Source organism: Mustela nigripes, chromosome 11 (assembly GCF_022355385.1).
Source record: "Mustela nigripes isolate SB6536 chromosome 11, MUSNIG.SB6536, whole genome shotgun sequence".
Lineage (NCBI taxonomy): Eukaryota > Metazoa > Chordata > Mammalia > Carnivora > Mustelidae > Mustela > Mustela nigripes.
In genome coordinates, this window is record NC_081567.1 from 22,319,273 (window position 1) to 22,342,193 (window position 22,921).

A 22,921-nucleotide genomic window follows, 5' to 3' on the forward strand; every position below is an offset into this window, starting at 1 on the left:
TGTAGGTTAGGAACCTTTTGTCTTGAGATGCTTTCAGGATTTTCTCTTTGTCTCTGAAAATGTGCAGGCTTCACTCCTATCTGTTGCGGTATTGATCTATTTTTATTGATTTTGAAAGGGGTCCTCTCTAGGTCTTGAACTTGTATGCCTGCATTCTTCCCCAGATGAGGGAAGTTTCCAGCTATGATTTGTTTAAATATATTCTGTGTGTGTATCTCTCTCTCTATCTCCTCAGGGACCACATTTCTAATATTGTTTCACGTTTGGTTTTGCTGATTTCTTGAAGCCTCCCGTCATGGTCCATTAGTTGCTTTTCTATTCCTCAGCTTCCTTCCTTTCCATCCACTTGTCTTCTGTGTCATTTCCTTTCTCGTCTGTCTCATGTACTGCAGCTGTTAGATCATCCAATTTAGACTGAATCTCGGTTAAAGCATTTTTAATTTCAGCCTGATTACATGTTATTTCTGCACTAAGAAACTTTCTAGTGTCTTTTATCCTTCTTTCAAGCCCAGCTAGTAACCTTATAATCATTATTCCAAATTCCATCTTTGACATTTTATTTACATCCCTATGGATTAGATCTGTGGCAGAGAGTATTTTCTGTTTTTTTTTTGTTTTTTTTTTTTGTGAATTCCTCCTCCTATTCATTTTGCCCAGAGAAGAATGAATGAACAAGAGAGCAAAATAAAAAATATCAACCATGACCCAAGCAAAATACACACTAGTGAAATTCAAAGAGGTCAGAAACCAAAAACCAAAGGAAAAAAAAATGTGGGGATGGGGGTGCAAAAAGAGAATATAATCTCCCAGGTGGTCAAACCTCCAGGAGGTACTGGGTTCTTAAAAGACACCAAATCCGGGAGGCCTGGGTGGCTCAGTCAGTTAAGCCTGCCTTTGGCTCAGGCCATGATCCCGGCGTCCTGGGATCGAGTTCCCCATTGGGCTCCTTGCTCTGCAGGGAGCCTGCTTCTCTCTCCACTTGTGCATGCATGCGCGCTCTCTCTCCCTCTCTCTGGAAAAAAAAAGACAAAAAACCCCACAAATACAAAAACAAACAAACCCCCACCAAATCCCAAAAGTGTAAAATCACCAAAGTTACATATATACAAACATAACACTGAATACAGTGAAAGGAAGCAAAAAATGAAGAATATATCTAAAAAATGTAAATACAGAAAATGAAAATTTAGAAAGACTTAAAAGGGGGGGGCACCTGGATGGCTCAGTGGGTTAAGCCGCTGCCTTCGGCTCAGGTCATGATCTCAGGGTCCTGGGATCGAGCCCCACATCGGGCTCTCTGCTCAGCAGGGGGCCTGCTTCTCCCCTCTCTCTGCCTGCCTCTCTGTCTACTTGTGATCTCTCTCTCTGTCAAATAAAAAAAAAAAAGACTTAAAAAAGAAGAGTTGATAAAATAATAAACTAATTGGAATGGAAAAAAGAAAAAAAAGGAAAGGAAAAATTTTAGATTGAAAGATAAATCATGAAAAAACCTTTGAATTCTATTTACTGTTTTCCCTTAGTATTGGAATTTTGCACTCCTTTGTGCTCCTAAACTTGGTGTTCACTTGTTCTTCCAGGTGTTTTCTGGGGAAGGGGCCTGCTGTGCTGATTCTCAGGCATCTCTGCCTGGGGGGGGGGGGGGGGTTGTACCGCCCCTTGCCAGGGGGCCGCGCTCAGTGTAAACTGCTCTGTGCCACTCTTGTTCCCTGAAGCCTTTGTGGGCCACTTTAGAGGATGAAAATAAGAATTCCTGTGCCCTGATTTCCAGCCCCAGAGTGAAAGATCTTGGTCCACTCTTTCAGAACTGTCAGGAATAAGCAACCTTCACTTTTGTGCATGCCAGACTCTGCAGTCTCCTGTGGCTCGTGCCTGCCCCAATCCTCCTGGGAGAAGGCAGAAGGTCACTGCTCTTTCTGTCCTATGCAGGGCCCCCACACAACAGCTGCTGCCCAACCTAGCCACAGTTTGCAGATTATGGCAAACCTTATCAAGACCCCCTTCCTCTGCTCCCCGACCCTATCCAATTTCCCCACTCCAATGTCTGGGAACTCTGCTGGCTTAGACACCCCATGCTTCTGTGACCCCAGGGGTCCTGAGACCACACTGTCCCTCCTTGGATTCTGCCCCACCTCACCGCCTGGGCAAGGACAGCTCTCACTGGAGCAGATTTCTAAAGGTTCTGATTTTATGCTTTAGGGATACCTCACTTTCCTGTGGCCGGCTTACACAGGCTCCCTCTCTGCACAGAGGATCTTCCCACATATCCCTGCCGATTCATTTCTCGGCACCTCCTACATTGCAAAAAGTGGTCACTTTTCTATCTGTAGAATTCCAACAATTCTTTCCTTATGTCTCAGGTTGAATTCATAGGTGTTCAGAATGATTTGATAGTTATCTAGCTAAATTCAAGGGAGCAGATGAAACGAGGTCCCTACCGGTGCACCATCTTGCCTTCCTCCTCTCAGTTTATTACATTTTAAAAAAAGATTTATTTAGAGAGTGAATGGGGATTGGGGGAAGGGCCAGAGGGAGAGAAGAATCCTGAAGCAGACTCTGATAAGCAGTGTCCGACATGGGGCTCGATTCCAGGATCCTGAGATCAAAGGAAGGGATGGCAGACTGAGCCACCCAGGTGCCCCTCCATTTGGTTTAAATGTTAAAGACATTTATTAATTCACAAGATATCCAATGAGGGCAGAGCAGGCTCCAGGCCCACAATGACTTGGCATGCTTCTAGGGATCCTTATCCTGAGGCTTCCGCTATTTCTCCTTATCCTGAGGCTGGGTCCACTCACAGCTGCCAGAAGACCTTCAGTGTTAATCTGGGCTTCAGTTCCCTGAAACTAAAACTTTGGTTTCTTGTACAGTAGACTGGGGAGAGTTTAGGCTACCACAGTATTTTGCAGGTTGTGTAGACCAGAGTTTAGGCTACTGCAGCATTTTCTAGGTTGTAGCTGTTGTGTTTATTGGTTCCTGGTTTTCCCACTATGAACTGCTTAAGGGATGTGGAAGGACTGGTACCTAATACAGAGCCGGGGGAAAGGCTTACTCATTCATGAGTTTTAGGAAAAATTATTAGCAAACAATCCTGGATCTCCTTTTCTATGGACACAGAACTTGTGGTTGAGCAGAGTTGTCTGGCTCTTGCCAGTGAGGGAATAAATGGTGGCAGGTCTTCCAGGAAAGGTATGAGGTGAGATTCTGTGCTCTGCAGAGTCCTGGGAAAGGAGTTAGGCAAATGAGCAAAGAGAGAAAAATGGCTGCTGGGGTAGGGAAGGGGGTGGATGAGGGGCCATGTATGCGAGCACCAAGATGGATGGTGAGTCTGCTGAGATTTGTAATGGAGCACAAAATGTGCCTCTGTTGACCGTTGGAGGTAGCTGATGGTCCTCCTTGACCTGGTTCCTGAGAAGTGGGCCAGAACCTACTGACCTCACGTCTCCTGCCTCCTTTCCTCCCTTTCAAGTCTGTAGTAAGCCTTGGATACTGGCAGGATCCTTCCATCTAGCATTTTGTAAGACTGCTAAGGAGAGGGAGAGGAAGACAACCGAAATTCACAGGCACAAGTGACCCCCTCCCGCTCAGTGTCCCCTCATCATCCCAGAGGCCCAAGGTTTTAGGGATTATTTCTTCACAAGAGAGAGTTCCAGTGTTCACTCTCTCCAGTGGCATATGAAAGTGCTCATTTCCCAACATCCTCACCAACACAGTGTATTAGGAGCCTTTTCAGTGTTGTTAATCTGATATGTGAAAAATGGTATCTTTATTTTATATTCCTCTAATTTGGGGGGTAGAGTTCAAAATCATTTTATATGTTTGAGTCATTTATGTTTTATTGTGAACTGTCTGTTATGTAAGGGAGTACTTTCTTGACCTTAGTAAAATGATGGTAACACTATTAAGCTCTGCAGCCTCTAGCAAGCAGTGAAAGGACTTGAGATGGGAGGGTTGACTCAATCTCACCCAGATTGAGAAATTAGCCAGATGACCCCAAGTGCTTGGGCATGCAGGGAATCCTGGCCCTAAAGATGGAGCCTGTGGGTAGATTCTGTAAGAAATGCAAAGGAAGTTTAAAGTGGTGGTCCCTGACAGTAAGGACATGCACCTTATTTTGAGCTGAGGGTGAACCAGGCTTTAGGAAGATGGGGCCAGGCCTAAGAGGCCTGAACCCTCCCTCCTGAGCTCCTGAGACAGCTTTCCTAACCAGAGGCAGGGACCCACCTTGGAGCCCCAGGACCTGGGTACCCCAGGCAGCATGTCAGCGGCCTGCCTGCCTTCTTCCTCTGCTGGGCTGGCATCTCCACACTGCAGGCCAAATAGAATGTGGTGAGCATCTTTTAAGTTTTTGTTTCAATATCCAGTCTGTTGTGAATGATATTCTATAACACACAATAAAAATGATTTCCTAGAAACATAAAATGCAGGATAACCTGTAAACTGCAAGCTCAATTTATTAGGAGAATCAATAGACCAAGAACTCCTGTATCACATTGCAGTACATTTCTAAATGCTACTCAAATTTTGTTCTTAAGATAGTTATGCTGTAAGCAATAGGACTTAGAACACAGATTTTTTCCTTCCCCCCTCTTTTATTTCCCATCTCCTTTACCCCAGCTCCCCACCCCAGAGCCGAACAAGTCCATTTATTCAGCAACATTTGCTTGTGCCTTCCCCTTCAGCAGAGAGTCTGTGAGGCCATTTTATAACCATAGAGGCTTTTACCCACACAGGATAGAGATGAAGGAAACAGGGTAAGAGATAATGGCCTATATTTACTTATTTGCCCCGTTTATTAGCCCCGTTTCATGATTTGAAAATATTATTTCATCATTATCTTGCCTTTTGAGTTTTATCTGAGTCCTAAGTAGTTTGTACTTGGCCATGAAAAAGCATATTTCAAAGAGGAACATTAAGATCTGATGTTCTGATGTAAAATACTTTCTTTCCTATGTACCAATCATGGGACACTTTAAAGATTTTGTTTATTTATTCAGAGGGAGAGCATGAGTGGAAGGGGCAGAGGAAGACGGAAAAACAGGCTCCCAGCTGAGCAGGAAGCCTGATGTGGGGCTTGATCTCACGACTGAGTCCTTGACCTGAGCCAAAGGCAGACGCTTAACTGACTGAGGAATCCAGGTGCTCCACAGGGCATTTTATTTGTAAATCATTAATTCTACCATTAAATCATTAAATAGATTCTACTTACTTTAGTTGCATCAGCTTTAAATTAAAAAAAAAAAAATGTGAAAGTCCCTATTTCTCCCATGAGTCCACAGATAAATCGCTGACCCTGAAGAAGAGCAGCAGAGTCCTCATTTGCTCTTCTCCTGGGGCGGCTCTGCAGGGATGCTTTCCGACCTCACTGAGGGATAGCTTGTCTCTGTGTCTCTCTCAGAATATTTTCCTTAAGTCCATTCTGTCAGGTAGCTGATAAAGGCATTTCTACTAAAGACAGAATGTCATTGTAAAGTTCTAAATTTAGGGCTGGGATGGAGACCACCTTCTGGAGATTAAAGATAAATGAACATTTGACATCTTCCTTCCCGAATTGTTTCATTTGTGAAGGTGCCCCTCTGGTTCAAAATGTTAAAAATATATTCGGAGGGAATGCAGTGACTGCCTGTGTCATGCCCCTGTCCCCAGCCTGTTGCCGCTGTCAGCCATGTACTTGATGTCACCGGGGCCCTGGTGAAGGATGGGTCCCTGGCTTCTCATCCTTTGCTGTTACAAACAGGGCTTTTGATAAAAACCCTTGTAGACGTGTCCTCTGCACCTGTGAAAGACCCTGCCAGTGGGATTGTGAGCCCCAGAGCCCCTGTGTCTGCCGTATTGACGATCACAAAGATTTTATTGTCATTGTGACAGTGTCTACAGTACAGTTTGGAGATGTGCAAGGCTGGGTGATAGTGATATGACACAAAGGCCTTTCATAGCTATTCCCTGATTTGATCTCTCACCCGCTCTTTTAACAAGTAAGAACAGGTATAACCACGCTCGCTCACAGGAAAGGAGACGGGTCCAGTTTGTGGCAGAACAAGGACCAAATGGACTGAAGCTCCCACAAGAAAAAGCTAGGTGCTTTTCCACAGTGGGCCAGGTCAGTTTTATGACCTGCAAGGATTTCTCTCTGGGTTGGTGGCCAGGGCTTTCGCCTAGGCCATTTCCTGGGGGGAGTGGATGGCAAGGAGACTAATTTCCTGGGCCACACCTTCAATTTCACCAGAGATGTGCTGAAGAAAGAACTTTACATGGCAATGACATGGACTTTGCTGATGTCAATTGGACAGAGCAAGACATCAGCAGACTCTCCAGATGAGATCCTAACACTGGAGGCAGAAAGTGATATACTAGAACTTGTCCCAGTCTTCATCCCAGGGACCAAACAGGGACTTCATCCCAGGGACACAAATACAGTCTGGAAACTGAAGAGCACCAGGGACAGAACAGCACTGAATGAGGGGGTTGGATGACATCAGCTTGGCATGATGCTATTGCAGAATGCCCATCAGGAGAAACTGGCAGAAGTCAATGAGAGACCTTGCGGGCAACTAATTGAGTATCAAAAACAGGTGGAAGACCTGCAAAATCAAGACTCCGCTGGGAACGTGAAAGATGATTTCTTTCAAGAAAGGGAAACTGAGCTCAGAAGATTGAAGCAACAACTTGCAGAGATGCAGCAGCTGAAGGACAGTTTAAACAATGTTGCTTCTTATCGCAGAGCAAAACACCAAAAGTTGCTTTTGGAGCTCCAAGATGTAAGACATCAGCTGGAAAAATCTATTCTGTGGAACAATGAAGATTCTCTGGAGAACAACATTGCTGTGAGGGCTTTACAAATAGGGAAAGGAGAGTTACTAGCAAAATTGTGTGGGGCCGAAAAGAAGCTGTTGGAAGAGACAAACAAGTCTGAGTGAAGTCTCAAAGAATGGTCACTGGTAGAGCATGCGCATTTCATTCAACTCGGTCAAGAGAAAGACCTGGAAATACCACACCTCCAAAAGAGGAACAGATGGATGCCGACCATCAAGAAATGAAGAAACTGCTGTCCTCTGCTTTGGAGGAGCAGAAGCAATTGACACAATGCGTCAGAGAGCAAGAGGTGTACATTGAAGAGCTTAGAGAAAGGCCAGAGTTTCAGGAGGAATTCGGTAAATCGACTGGAACCTTAAGAAGCAATGACATTTTAAAGCCATCCACGGAGGACAAAGATATGTGTCCCCCATTCGGGACAGATAAAAATCCCCATGTGAATGCAGACCTGGAGTGGCTAAGACAAGAGAGTCTCACTGTCCCTGGGGTTGACCCTAAAATCCTGGTTGAGATTGTTGAACTCGAGTGTGAGGTATTTCAACTCAAGGAGTTAAAATATGATCTTGGGGTGCCTGGGTGGCTTCATCTTCCTACTGACAGGAGATGAATGTTAAACATGCTCAGCTCCCCTCAGTAAAAGACGAGCAGATTCAGAATTTGCAAGACGTGATAGAACAGATGAAAGCCTGGTTGCCTGACAAAAATCCTCCCGTGAACAAAGACCTGGAGCACCTGAAACAACAGAGTCACACTGTCCCTGTGGTTGACCTAAAATCCTAGGCGAGACTGTAGAACTAGAGTGTGAGGTCTTTCAACTCAATGAGTTAAAAGATGACCTTGAGGGGGAAATAAAAGAGCAACAGATCATTGACAACCAGCAGCAGGGGAAGAGAGCACTGCTTCAGCCCTTACAGGAGCAGAAGCAGAAAGTGGGCCATGTTCAACACCAGCAGGAGTAGAGGAGTACTGAGGAGTGCTCAGCTCCTTTCAGCAAAAGACAAGCAGATTCAGAATTTGTAAGGTACGACAGAACAGATGAAATCCATTGCCTGACAAAAGCTACACATTCCAAAAGAACACTGTGATGATGTTGAAGTGACAAGTCGGCCTCTTACTAGAGAGAATGGAAGTGAAAAACCATGATTTATTATTAAAAAGAGGAAGAAGTTTAGGGCACCTGGGTGGCTCAGTTGATTAAGCCTCTGCCTTCAGCTCAGGTCATAATCTCAGGGTTCTGGGATTGAGCCCCACATCAGGCTCTCTGCTCAGCGGGGAGCCTGCTTCCTCCTCTCTCTGCCTGCCTCTCTGCCTACTTGTGATCTCTCTCTGTGTCAAATAAATACAATCCTTAAAAAAAAGAGGAGGAGAATGAAGTTTAACTCACTTTTTAAAAGTGATCAAGGAGCAAGAAGTCACTGAATGCACACCTACAGGAAACATAACTGTGGGTTCAGAAATATATCAATTAAAGCAACTGTAAGTATAACTAGCTTTATGGGAACGAGAAGTAGTGGAAGGAGCTTAAATCCCAAGACACTGTGGGCACTGGAGTCTGCTCTACCTCTCAATGAGTATCTTGTGAGTTAATAAATGTCTTTACCATTTAAACCAAATGGAGGGGCACCTGGTAGGCTCATCATCTGAGAGGCCAACACTTAGTTTCTGCCCAGGTCATGATCTCGGGGTCCTGGGACGGAGCTCTGCATCAGGCTCCTTCTTAGTGAGGGGGCTGTTCCAGGATTCTCTCTCCTTCTGCCCCTCTCCCCTACTCCCTCTCAAATAAATAAATCTTTTTAAAAAAATAAATGGGGTGCCTGGGTGGCTCAGTGGTTTAGGCCTCTGCCTTCAGCTCAGGCCATGATCTCAGGGTCCTGGGATAGAGCCCCGCATTGGGTTCTCTGCTCAGCGGGGAGCCTGCTTCCCCTTCTCTCTCTGCCTGCCTTCTGCCTGCTTGTGATCTCTGTCTATCAAATAAATAAATAAAAATCTTTAAAAAAAAATTAAACCAAATGGAGTTGGTCTTCTGTTACTTACACCCTGAAGGAACCTAAGTGATATTCTAAGTGTATTAACTCATTTCCATTTCCTTGATGAGTAAGCTCAAAGCAGGAGGGTGTGTGTGTGTATGTGTGTGTGATGTCACCCAGCCCAGTTCTGAGCTCACAGAAGCAGACAGATATCATATCTTCTCTTGATATCCACTGACAAAGCTTACTGCTGCCTTGACTGCAGTCGGCGCTATTGCTGTACAAACATGTCCCCCCACCTCGTCCATGTTTCCATATCCGCAGACTCCTGTAAAAAAGCACATACCGTTGGTGACTCAAGGCAGCAACTCAACACAGAAACACACCAAGGGACAAAATTACCTACAAGCCCAGATTGTCCAAGGAAAACTGACCCACAGAGTTTTAAAAGAGTAAACAGGATCCGTTGTCTAAAACAGGGCTTTTCAAACAAAGAATTGCTACCCATCCATGTTAGAAGATCACTGTGACAGAGCAGGTGAACCAATCAAAACCCTCAAAGCTTTAGAACTGTAATTCCAGACTCCTGATATGTCAATAATAAATCTGAGTAGCATGTTCAAAAAAAAAAAAATCAATGTGGTTAATAAGATGTTTCTGGGTCTAACTCCTTTTAGTTTAAGTGTTACCCAGAGCACATGACCTCATTTCCCTTTGCTTGATGAGTAAGCTGAAAGGGGCAGGGTGTGTGTGCATGTGCCTGTGTATGCACATGTGTGTGCAGGTTGTGTGCGTGTGTGTGTGTGAGATATCACCACACTAGGTCTGAGTTCCCAGAAGCAGAGAGCCTGGAGCCTTTATAAAGCCCTAATTTGGAAAGCAATAATGAGTTTCAGGAGAAACTAAAAAAGAGGAACCTGAACATGCTTTCCTGGAGAGAAATTACTAAAGTCATCATAAAGGAATATAAAAAGGAAGAATTTTCTCCCCCTCGCTCCAGTAACAGAACAAAAGAAGGGAAGAATTGCTACTGTGCCAGGGCAAGTGGCATCGTCACCATTGGCTCCACCATCCTATGAGAAGGCACCATTTAGTGAAAAGGGTGAAAAATCATGCCATCAGCCATTCAAAAAGGCCTCACTGAAGCAAAGTGAGCAGGAGACTTAGATGCCTTACATTTAAATTTCCCAGTTATTGTTAGAGATCATGTCACTCCAGGACATGATCCCAACAACCCTCATGGTATCTATGAGGCATTTCCCTTCAAGTTATTCAAGGAATTAAAACAGGCAGTACAAAACTATGGAGTTAGTTCCCCATATACAACGGGAATCATTCAAGGCATCTGAGAAGAAAATCAACCTATTCCGATTGATGGGTTATTACTAGCAAAACCTGTCTTATCCTCAAGTGAGTTTTTACAGTTTAACATGGTGGCAAGATCATGCAGAAACAGCAGCTGCCCATAACACAGCTAATAATGTTCCTGTTTCCATGGAGCAGCTCATGGGTGTTGGGCCATGGGCCTGGGTGCAAGATCAAGTACTAATGAGTGATCAAGCTATTGAGCAGCTCTGGCGTTGTTTGAGAGCCTGGGAGAGAACAGAATCCCAAGGAGAGAAGTGTTCTTCTTTTCAAAAGGTGGTACAGGGTCCTAAAGAACCCTATACTGATTTTATTGTGGGGTTACAAGAAGCTATTAAAAGATAAATTAATCTCAAAGCTGCTGATACAATTCTTCAGCTACTGGCATATGAAAATGCCAAGGCTGATTGTAAAAAGCTGATTGAACCCTTTAAAGGCAAGGAAACATTAACAGACCATATTAAGCTATGCCAAGGAGTGGGAGTAGAGACCTCTAAAGCTGATTTGTTAGCTCTAGCAATGGCTGCTCTGACCACAGGAAAATTTAAAGGACAGTATTTCAACTGTGGGCAGACACAGCATTCTAAAGCTCAACATAGGCAAGAAGGAAAATTCTCCCTGTGAAATGCAAGACATGAGCCACCAGGTCTCTGTCCTAAATGTAAAGAAGGAATTCACTGGGCCAATCAGTGTTATTCCAAATTCCACAACGATGAATCCCCCCTTCAGGGAAACTTACTTTGGGGCAAGCCTTCAGCTCCACAAAACAAGGGGGGCCAATTCTCCCTTAGCACCCAGCTTTCAGACAAAGGTACCATTTTAAATTTATGTAGTGCCGGATTAGATATCCCCATTCCCAAAGATCATCTCTAAATGCCTGCCTAGCTTCCCACTAAAATTCCAAATAATTTTTGACCCTTTACTGAAGGGAACGACTGGGTTACTTTTGGGACGATCTGGCCTCACCTCAAAGGGAGTATTAGTCCACACCGGCATTATGGATTCAGACTACACCAGTGAAATTACAGTGACAATAACTACTGAGCTCCATACTGTTTCCAAAAAGGGGACTGCACTGCCCAGTTGCTACTTTTAGCCTATTTCCAGGATCAATTTAAAAACATGGAAAGACAAAGAGGCGACCCATGGAATGGGAAAATATATTCGCAAATGACACTACAAAGGACTGATCTCCAAGATCTATAAAGAACTCCTCAAACTCAACACTCAAAAAAACAGATAATCACATCAAAAAATGGGCAGAAGACATGAACAGACACTTCTACAAAGAAGACATGCAAATGGCTAACAGACATATGAAAAAATGTTCATCATCATTAGCCATCAGGGAGATTCAGATCAAAACTACATTGAGATACCACCTTACACCAATTAGAATGGCCCAAATTAATAAGACAGTAAACAAGCATTGGAGAGGATGTGGAGAAAGGGGAACTCTCTTATATGGTTGGGGGGAATGCAAATTGGTACAGCCACTTTGGAAAACAGTGTGGAGATTCCTTAAGAAATTAAAAACAGAGCTATCCTATGGCCCTGCAATTGCACTACTGGGTATTTACCCCAAAGATACAGAGGTAGGAAAAAGAAGGGCCAAACCCTGTTATTATGGTCCTACCTCAAAAATCCTATCTACTACTGGTCTCAGCACAGAAGTCACAATTAATGGCAGTTACTATGTGATTTCAAGATGTTTCTCCCCAGTGTTCACAGCAGCAATGACCATAGTTGCCAAACTGTGGAAAGATCCAAGATACCCTTCAAAAGACAAATGGATAAAGAAGATATGGTACATATATACAATGGAGTATTATGCCTCCATCAGAAAGGATGAATGAATACCCAACTTTTGTATCAACATGGATGGGACTGGAGGAGATTATGCTGAGTGAAATACGTTTAGCAGAGAGTCCATCATATGGTTTCACTTACTTGTGGAGCATAAGGAATAACAGGGAGGACATTGGGTGAAGGACAGGAGAAGTGAGTTGTGGGAAATTAGAGGGGGAGATGAACCATGCGAGACTGTGGACTCTGAGAAACAAATTGAGGGACTGGGAGGGAGGGGGGGGGAGGGGGTTGGGAGAGCCTGGTGGTGGGTATTAAGGAGGGCACATATTGCATGGAGCACTGGGTGTGGTCCATAAACAATCTTGGGACACTGAAAAAAAAAAATAATAAAAACATGGAAAGAAACTCTACTGGGTTTGGGAGCACTGGAAAAACCGGGGCATATTTCATTGAGAAAATTTATATAAACTGATCTGCCATGTTAAAATACAAGGAAAAGAATTTTCGGGTCTCACTGATACTGGAGCTGATGTCTCAGTCATAAGCTTGTTACATTGGCTTATTATCTATGATTATCCAGAATCATAAAATGGGCTTTTGTTCCAAATAATACTGTTAAAACACTCACTACCTATATAGACTGTATTGGGAGCATTATTCAGTTGGGAAGAACAGGAACTTGTCAAATACAGGGATATGATACAAAGGTTATTGTTCTGCCTTTACATAAAATACAAACTGAAACAGCATTCCAGAATAATTTAAATTGGCAAATTGCTCTCAGTGCTTTTACTGGAAGCTCATCCTCTCATGACCCCTCTTTACCTATTCATTTCTAAAGCACACTGCTTTTGTGCTTCCTAAAATTACCTCTAAAAATCCAGGAACAGATGATCCTACTCACTGTTCTGATGGCTCTGTCAAAGGCAAACCCTGTTATTATGGTCCTACCTCAAAAATCCTATCTACTACTGGTCTCAGCACAGAAGTCACAATTAATGGCAGTTACTATGTGATTTCAAGATGTTTCTCCTGCATTTAATTTGTTACCTGATTCTTTATATACAGTTTATGTTTTACAGCATATGCAAACTGCTGCTATTTCTACATCTGATGTACTATGCCGGCCCTCATCACGGTAGCCATAAGTCTTCCTGGATGTTATGCACAAATAGATAACTTTACTTATTGGGCGTATATACCTAATCCTCCCCTGCTCCGTCCAGCAGAGTGGGGAGAAGATACAACAGCAATTTATTTGAATGCCTCAAAATGGGTACCTGGAATATTGGATCCCAGATTGCCATCATTGCCCCAAGAGGAGGGCACAAACATTAATCTTACCATGGGATATCAAAATAGACCAATATTTATCAGTTCTCACTCCAGTTCGCTAATCCCTGATGATCAAAGATGGTTGGTGGCTTCTCCTGTTAATAATAGTTTGACCTCAGGTGCCGGGTGGCTCAGTGGGTTGAGCCTCTGCTTTTGGCTCAGGTCATGATCTCAGGATACTGGGATCGAGCCCCATGTTGGGCGTTCTGCTTAGTAGGGAGCTTTCTTCCCCCTCTCTCTCTGCCTGCCTCTGCCTACTTGTGATCTCTCTCTGTCAAATAAATAAATAAAATTCTTAAAAAAATAATAGTCTGACTGCAGTTCAGTTACATTTACTTTCTAATAAAACGTTCCACGCCAATGAATATCAGGGTGCTAGCTATAGCACAGCAGTACCCCCTAGCCCCAAAAACAAACTGACACAGATGTGATCCCATAAGGGAATTCGCCCCTTGTGGGAGGATTGTCAAGCTTCTCACCCAAGTGTCCTTATTGATTCCTATGGAATTGTGTGTCACTGGTCCCCTAAGGGGATGGCAGTCACAACTTGCACTGGGAGACACTGCTCTTCTCATTGGAACTTAAAAAGGCAGTTTCTAATTACCTTGCCTTACCACAAACCTCTACTTGGGGAAATGCACCTCTGGCCTGTCATGGGCAAGGACTTTCGGGGCCATCCCCTTTTGGGGATGGTCATAAAAGACAAAAAAATTTATGGAAAGTCACCACCACTTTAAATCGCGTAGCTAAGAGTCTGGAATAGCTCTTACATTTATCAGTCCAATCATCATGCATTCACCTTTCCCTGATGAGAGAAGAATGGGTAAGGGCACATATGAGAGATCCCTATGTTTTTGTTATTCGAGAAATGACTTTTGATCAGAACGCTAGAGAAATAAAGTGTCCCAAATGTAAAATGGTCAACTGCACGAATGAGAACGTTTACACAGACAATTCTATTATTCTCATAGCTAGAAGAATAGGCATTTGGTTGGCAATGAAACACCACCATGTTTGGGAAAGCACTCCAGATATGCAAATACTTTGAACAGTTTTTTGTTTTTGCTTTTAAAGATTTTATTAATTTGACAGAGACACAGCGAGAGAGGGAACACAAGCATGGGGAGTGGGAGAGGGAGAAGCAAGCTTCCTGCCAAGCAGGGAGCCCAAGGCAGGGCTTGATCCCAGGACCGTGGTGGGATCATGACATGAGCCAAAGGCAGATGCCCAATGACTGAACCACCCAGGTGCCCCAACTTTTAACAGTTTTGAAGGACAGGGTCCACAGAACAAAAAGATTTCTTGGGCTGCTTATAGCACCTATTTTAGGAATAAATAGCCATTACTGCTATGGCTACGACTGCTGGAATGGCCTTGCATTAGACTGTACAAACCGCTCAATTTGTGCAAAAAATGGCATGAGAATGCTAGCAAAACTTGGAATCAATAAACAGTCATAGATCAAAGATTAAATGAAAGAGTCTGTAACTTAGAATCAGCTGTGATATATATACATATAGATGACCTTTAAAATAAAGGGCGCCTGGGTGGCTCAGTGGGTTAAGCCGCTGCCTTCGGCTCAGGTCATGATCTCAGGGTCCTGGGATCGAGTCCCGCATCGGGCTCTCTGCTCAGCAGAGAGCCTGCTTCCTCCTCTCTCTCTCTCTGCCTACTTGTGATTTCTCTCTGTCAAATAAATAAATAAAATCTTTAAAAAAAAAATAAATAAAATAAAATAAAATATAAAGCTTAGGCTCCCCTTTTGTGATTGGAAAGTTCCTTCCTTCAGTGTTACTCCCTACGCCTGTAATGAATCAGAAATATTGTGAAACAAGGCTCACCCTCATATTACTAGTCATTATGGAGATCATTTAACTTTGGGATATTAAACAGCTTCAAGATAACTATTCAAGGCTTCAAAGTATAGGGATAGAGGGAACATTTCTGAACTTCATCAAATCTATCTATGAAAGACCCACAGCAAATATCATCCTCAATGGGAAAAAGCTTGCGTCCTTCCCGTTGAGATCAGGAACACGGCAAAGATGCCCACTCTCACCACTCTTGTTCAACATAGTATTAGAAGTCCTAGCAACAGCAATCAGACAACAAAGAGAAATAAAAGGTATCCAAATTGGTAATGAAGAAGTCAAACTCTCTCTCTTTGCAGATGACATGATTCTTTATATGGAAAACCCAAAAGACTCCACCCCCAAACTACTAGAACTCATACAGCAATTCAGCAACGTGGCAGGATACCAAGTCAATGTACAGAAATCAGTGGCTTTCTTATACACTAACAATGAAAATACAGAAAGGGAAATTAGAGAATCAATTCCATTTACTATAGCACCAAGAACCATAAGATACCTGGGAATAAACCTAACCAAAGAGGTAAAGGATCTGTATTCGAGGAACTACAGAACACTCATGAAAGAAATTGAAGAAGACACAAAAAGATGGAAGACCATTCCATGCTCTTGGATCAGAAGAATAAACATTGTTAAAATGTCTACATTGCCTAGAGCAATCTATACTTTTAATGCTATTCTGATCAAAATTCCACCGGTATTCTTCAAAGAGCTGGAGCAAATAATCCTAAAATTTGTATGGAATCAGAAGAGACCCTGAATCACTAAGGAAATGTTGAAAAACAAAAATAAAACTGGGGGCATCACGTTACCTGATTTCAAGCTTTACTACAAAGCTGTGATCACCAAGACAGCATGGTACTGGCATGAAAACAGACACAGACCAGTGGAACAGAGTAGAGAGCCCAGATATGGACCCTCAACTCTATGGTCAATTAATCTTCGACAAAACAGGAATAAATATACAGTGGAAAAAAGACAGTCTCTTCAATAAATGGTGCTGGGAAAACTGGGCAGCTATATGTAGAAGAATGAAACTCGACCATTCTCTTACACCGTACACAAAGATAAACTCAAAATGGACAAAAGACCTCAAAGTGAGACAGGAATCCATCAGAATCCTAGAGGAGAACATAGGCAGTAATCTCTTTGATATCAGCCACAGCAACTTCTTTCAAGATATGTCTCCAAAGGCAAAGGAAACAAAAGCGATGATGAACTTTTGGGACTTCATCAAAATCAAAAGCTTCTGCACAGCAAAGGAAACAGTCAAGAAAACAAAGAGGCAACCCATGGAATGGGAGAAGATGTTTGCAAATGACAGTACAGACAAAAGGTTGATATCCAGGATCTATAATGAACTCCTCAAACTCAACACACACAAAACAGACAGTCATATCCAAAAATGGGCAGAAGATATGGACAGACACTTCTCCAATAAAGACATACAAATGGCTATCAGACACATGAAAAAATGTTCATCATCACTAGCCATCAGGGAGATTCAAATTAAAACTACATTGAGATATCACCTTACACCAGTTAGAATGGCCAAAATTAGCAAGACAGGAAACAACATGTGTTGGTGGGGATGTGGAGAAAGGGGAACCCTCTTACACTGTTGGTGGGAATGCAAGTTGCTGCAGCCTCTTTGGAGAACAGTGTGGAGATTCCTCAAGAAATTAAAAATAGAGCTTCCCTATGACCCAGCCATTGCACGCCTGGGTATTTACCCCAAAGATACAAATGGAGTGAAAAGAAGGGCCATGTGTACCCCAATGTTTATAGCAGCAATGGCCACAGTCACCAAACTGTGGAAAGAACCAAGATGTCCTTCAACAGATGAATGGATAAGGAAGATGTGGTCCATATACACTATGGAGTATGGCTCCATCAGAAAGGACGAATACCCAACTTTTGTAGCAACATGGACGGGACTGGAAGAGATTATGCTGAGTGAAATCAGTCAAGCAGAGAGAGTCAGTTATCATATGGTTTCACTTATTTGTGGAGCATAACAAAAAGCATGGAGGACATGGGGAGTTAGAGAGAAGGGGGTTGGGGTAAATTGGAAGGGGAGGTGAATCATGAGAGACTATGGACTCTGAAAAACAATCTGAGGGGTTTGAAGTGGAGGGTGGGTGGGAGGTCGGGGTACCAGGTGGTGGGTATTATAGAGGGCACGGATTGCATGGAGCACTGGGTGTGGTGAAAAAATAATGATACTGTTATGCTGAAAATAAATAAATTAAAAAAAAAAAAACTATTCAAGGCATCCTCGCACATCATCACAGTCAGTTCCAGGAGTGAGTTTTGCATGAAAGGATTAATGATATTCTGTATGATCTAAACCCTTTTGCTTGGATCAAACCTAAGATGCTTTGCATCCTAGGTGGAATGATTATTCTTTTTACTGCTATTATCTTTTAATGCTTAGTCCTCACATGGACATGTAAATCCTTCCAACAACTAATGGATCAAGAAGTTGCAAGCAGAAACGACTTCTACTTCTACATAAACAAAAAGGGGGAATGTAATATAACTGTCCCTGAGAATAATAAAGTGCTTAAAATAGAAGTGATGAGAAACTGTACTGGTCACGCAAGCATGCTTAATGATGACCGTGAGAAAAACACGTCCTAGCAGCAGGCCTCTGGTGAAAGGATGATACAGGTCCTTGAAGCTGAGCAGCTGGGGGTGCTCTACCCACTCAGGGTAGGACATGGCCGGCTTCCCTTTTTCGTTGCCTCGCCTGCCCCAGAGAAAGCCTCCTGTTAGAATAGTCCCTGTAAGTGCACTTGCTCAACTACAAATTCCCTGCTGCTTGGTCAGGGACCCCCTACTCTTCTGTTTACCTGTAAGTCTTGTGATCAACATATGACTCATACTCCTCCTTGCTTACCTACAAGACCTATGACTAATATATAACCTTCTTCTTCTCATTTGTTCGTTGTTCTAGCTCATAAACACGGAACTAGGGACTAGGGAGTTCTTCAAGCCGACAGTCCTTTCAACTGTTGTGGACCTGCTGCCCCCCTCTTACAGCTGACTTGTTTGTGCCTCATTCTTCTCCTGTGCGCTGGTGGGAAATGGCAGCAAAGAAAGACACACAGAGCAGGGGCACTGAAAGAGAGATGGACACCGAGATGCTCAGATCCCCACACGGGGAAACAGGGACCCAGAGACAGAAAGAACAGAGCTGAGGCCTGAGAAGGCAGTGGGGGAGGGAGGGTTTGGGGGGGCAAAAGAGTCTCCCAGTCTCCCTAGGAGATCCACATTCTTCTCAGTTTGGTGTTCTTTCTACTCAACTACTTCCCTGATAGAGAATGACATAAGAAAAAATGTCCCTCTGGAAGAAACCTGTGCCAAAATTCTTGAGGGCCAGATAAGCAGCACTTGTTTGGGATTTCTTGCATTAGCAATTCTAAGAATAGCCTTTGCGGCACTAACAATAATGCATATTTGATTTCCCCCACGCTCGCCCTCACAGAGTATAATGTTTCTATACAGTTAGTTTTTTTGTGATTCCTTTGTTTCAAATACTTTCTTGCTGTCCCTGTTAAGAGTTTATCTTTGAATTATCATAGCGGCAATGATGAGCGAAATGTCAACCTAGAGAGGCCAAATGAGTTGCTCCCATCACTCAGCAATGCCATGGCTGTAGCCCGTTACCCTAGTGGTTCTCCACCAGACAGGGCACTTCGCCTGACAGGGGCCCTTTGGAAATGTGGGAAGCGCCTGGGGCTGTCATAGTGACCAAGGGAGCACCACTCACAGCTGGAGGAGCCAACTGCACAAGCCATCTGCAACGTTCACAATTTCTGCGGGCCCAGATGCCTCTAGTGACCCACTGAAAAATACCACATAAGGCCCAATGAAGCCACAGAGAGATGTTCTGGGGAAACCGAGGCTCGGCTCAAGGGTTATTTCCATCCAGAAAGATATTCAATTAATAAAAAAAAACTTATTTTACATATATAACAGACAAGTAACATATATGAATTTATTCTTATTCTAAAGAGAGTTGACAAAAACTGTCACATTTATCTTCTCTATATCAAATTTGAATCCCAGCCTTACTCCATCAGCCAGGCAGGAATACTCGATTCCGGCCATTATCACTCTCACTCTCCAGGACGAGCAAAAGGCCTCAAAGTTAGAGCAGAATACTCTGGGAGCCGTTTTGCTTTCTGAAGGCAGGCAGGTCTACTCTGATGGGTCCTGCTTGGCCATGGGAGCCCCAAAGAATGTGAAGCCCAGTGTCTAAGAATACTTCTTGTGGGTGCACCTTAACAATCCACAGAGATCCTGACACCCCAAAGTTTGGGAGGGAGCTGGTCTCACATCCCAACGTCTCACAGAACCTGCCCACCTTCCTAGACTCAGGATTCCCTAAGGCATCTTTTCCTGCCTTATAACATCTCTGATATTACGAGGCATCTCATTAATGCTGGTATCATCGCATAGCTTTTGGTCAATGACATTCAAGACCTTGGTATCATTTCCTGTGCATGGCCAAATTTGGCTCTTACTCCAGGTGGCATGACTGGACACTCAGAACTCCCTGACCTTTCTGTCAACAAACCACTGAGGACCACCGAGGGAGGACAATGAATGTTAGTTCTTATGTGAAAACATTTTACTGCAACATCCTGATAAGATCAAGAAAATGTCAGCAGCAAAATTTGCAGGATTTTCTTAGGAAAAAAAAAAAAGATTGTACTTGTTTATTTACTTGAGAGAGAGAGAGCGAAAGCAAAGAGGGAGAGTGAGAGGGTGAAGTTGACTCCCTGCTGAGATGAGAGCCTCATGTGGGGCTCGATCCCAGGACTCTGAGATTATGACCTGAGCCAAAGGCAGATGCTTCAGTGACTGAGCAAGAATTGTCTTTCCTTTTTTTAATGTAATATTTCATTTATTTAATTCACTGAAACAGGTGAGCAAGCAGGGTGAGTTAAAGGCAGAGAGAGAGGGAGAGGTAGGTCCCAGAGGAGCAGGGGAGCCAGATGCGGGGCCCAACCCATCACCCTGGGATCATAACACAAGCCAAGGCAAACACCCAACCCATGGAGCCGCCCAGGCTCCCTGCCCTATAGAATTTTCTTAAAAGAAAACCCCAGGGACACTGCTGGGAGGACTCTTCTGGGAAATGCCACCTCACCACCACTGAACAGCACAGAGGCTACACTGCGTGGATAAAGCAGACACTGCCCACCACAGACGACTCAGAGTTGAAAATGGATTCAGAGGCATTACACTTTGAATGTGAAAAGGTTTGAGGACTACTCTCAAGAATTTCTTTTGCTTACATCTTCTTTTTCATATGTCCATAAGACTGATATGTGTTGAAATCTAGGTCTCAAAGGGACTGGCAGATTCCTCTCGTGAGTCTGAAATTGAAAGTTGAAGTGACCTTCATAGCTTAATGGGTAGTGTGGTCTTTTCCTTAGTCACTAAGGAGATAAGGTACAAAGACAAGGAGACAGGGACGTAAGGAGAAGGAAACACAGGTGAGGACTTCGTTACCCGATCCGGACACACAGTGCCCCGCCGGACCCTCACCCGCTGAGAGCGAGCTGCTAAAGGCTGGAAAATGAGATGTCACGGAAGGAGGAATTCCAGCCTTTGCCCATGGTCTGCCATTCCCAGGTCTGGGCCCTGAGCCCCTGCCCAAAGTCCCCAGGCATTGCCGAATGAAGAGTGAAAAGATGGAGGCTTGAGCTCCAGCACGGCAAGTCCTTGGCAAGGAACGCAGCAGAGGAAGGACCCGTCTAGCCAGAGGCCTCAGAGACCCTGGCTGGACATCACCTCACAGCTCGTACTTTCCCTCATCACTCATCCATTTGGAACAAGACGGCTCCTCTCTGGGCCTCTCAGAACTAAGTCTGGGTGAGCAGAAGGGGCACAGGAGTTGGAGAGGACCCCCAAAGACCTGCTTACACATCTCAGCTCCCACATGTATGAGTCATGTGCTTGTCAACACCCTGCATCATCTCACTGGTCCTGGCTTCCCTCTCCCTCCCTCCCTTCCGCCTTCCCTCCCTCCCTTTCTCCATTCCTTCCCCGTGTTCTTTGCTCCTTTTCTTTTCTTCTCCTTCCCTCCCTTCCTGCTTTCATTCTTCCTTAAACAAATACCATACACCAAACACTGTCCTAAGCGCTCCACAAAACGATCTCATTTGATCCTCAGAACCACCTGTGAGGCAGACACTATTTTCATCGTCCTCATTTACAGACTGGAAACCCGAGGCACAGGCTGTAAGCAGCACAGCTGGGTTCACATAGCCAGGAGGAGGCGGAGCAAGGATTCAGACCCAGACAGCCTGGCCCCAGAGTCTGCTGTCACTGCCCTCCTAGACTTTGCTACACAGTCACAATTGTCAGCCAAAACTAAGAACCATCTCTGGGTCTTGTGATGCTTAAATAACAGAAGTTAAGTCCCTGGTAAACAGTACGGCTGTAAGAAATGACAGTCATCACCTTCAATCTCCAGGATGCTGGTCTTTCAATTCACACACAGAATAAAAATACCTTCTACTTGTATTGTTCTACAGGTTTGGAAAAAGGTTCACCTAAATTACCCTCCTTGGTTCTTAGAACAGTCCTAGGATACACTGTTTTTCTTTTCTTTTCTTTTTTGAAAGATTTTATTTATTTGTCAGACAGAGACACACTGAGAGAGCATAAGCAGGGGGAATGGTAGCAGAGGGAGAAGCAGGCCCCCTGCCGAGCAAGGAACCCTTGGCAGGGCTGGATCCTAGGACACTGGGACCATGACCTGAGCTGAAGCACACTTATTAACCGACTGAGCCACTGAGATGTCCCAGTACACTGTTTTTCTTCTAATAATGTTAGCATAGAGTACTTAGCATGTCCCAGGCTTTTTTTCTGTGTGCCTTATGAATGCATTTAATCCTAAACTCAGTTCTATAGCTCAGTGAGGTATTATTATATTATTATCTCTATATTACTGGCACAGAGAGGTTAAGTAATGTGCCCAGAATCACAGAGCTAGTAAGTAGTGGTGCTGGGATGAAACTCAGAGAGTCTGGTTTCAGACTCTGAGCTCTCTGACCTTCTCCTCTAGGGGGTGTCTGTGTAGGAGGCAATTCCGGCTCACAAACCCTGTGATGAGTAAGAGTCAGTAAGTGCCAGAGCCAGAACTCAAACCCTGGCCTGTCTGCCACCAGTGTTCCCAAAAGGTGATTTCTCTGACTCTGTTGCCTTGTACATCTTGTACATCTGTACATCTGAGCGATGTCCCATCAGGACATCGCCTTGAGTTGGGGCTTAGAAGACATAGGCTCTAGACCTGCCAATAAAATAACTGGTCAACAGCAGGGAGACCTTGAAGAAATCACTTTGCCTCCAACCTTTATCTAAAAATTAGGGAGTCATGCTCACTCGATCTTTAATGTCTTCTAATTCTAAGCAACTGTTTTCCAGGAAGAATTCCAATTCCGTCTGAAGGAAAGAAATGTAGCACGTTTCTTATACCTCAATGTCAATCCCACCCACACCCCTGAGGGAAACTGGAAAATGCTTCTTTTTACCTGATATAAATCCTACAGGTACCATGAAGTATACCTCAAATGCCCAGCAGCCAGAAACAGCCATTTCTCTGGAGGTCTCCCAAGCTTCTTCTAGTCCCTTTCCCTCACCTTTATTGGTAAGAACTGTGCGCACATTACTCTGTGCTCCTGCAATACCGAGTTTGTGCCTCTAGATTAACAATTCCTACACTCACGGACAGCAGCAGCATGT

General features: G+C 44.0%; 2 long non-coding RNA genes across 2 annotated transcripts in view; one reads left to right on the forward strand and one right to left on the reverse strand.

The window, feature by feature from the left end:
- LOC132026839 (uncharacterized) overlaps positions 1-22,921 on the forward strand; it is a 52,006-nt gene that overhangs the window by 18,721 nt on the left and 10,364 nt on the right. The gene's annotated exons all lie outside the window — the stretch shown is intronic.
- Positions 4,434-22,921, reverse strand: part of LOC132026838 (uncharacterized) — a 47,895-nt gene continuing 29,407 nt past the window's right edge. The window contains exon 5 of the long non-coding RNA XR_009407013.1: positions 4,434-9,105. This is a non-coding gene — a long non-coding RNA (uncharacterized LOC132026838). The remainder of the gene's footprint in view (positions 9,106-22,921) is intronic.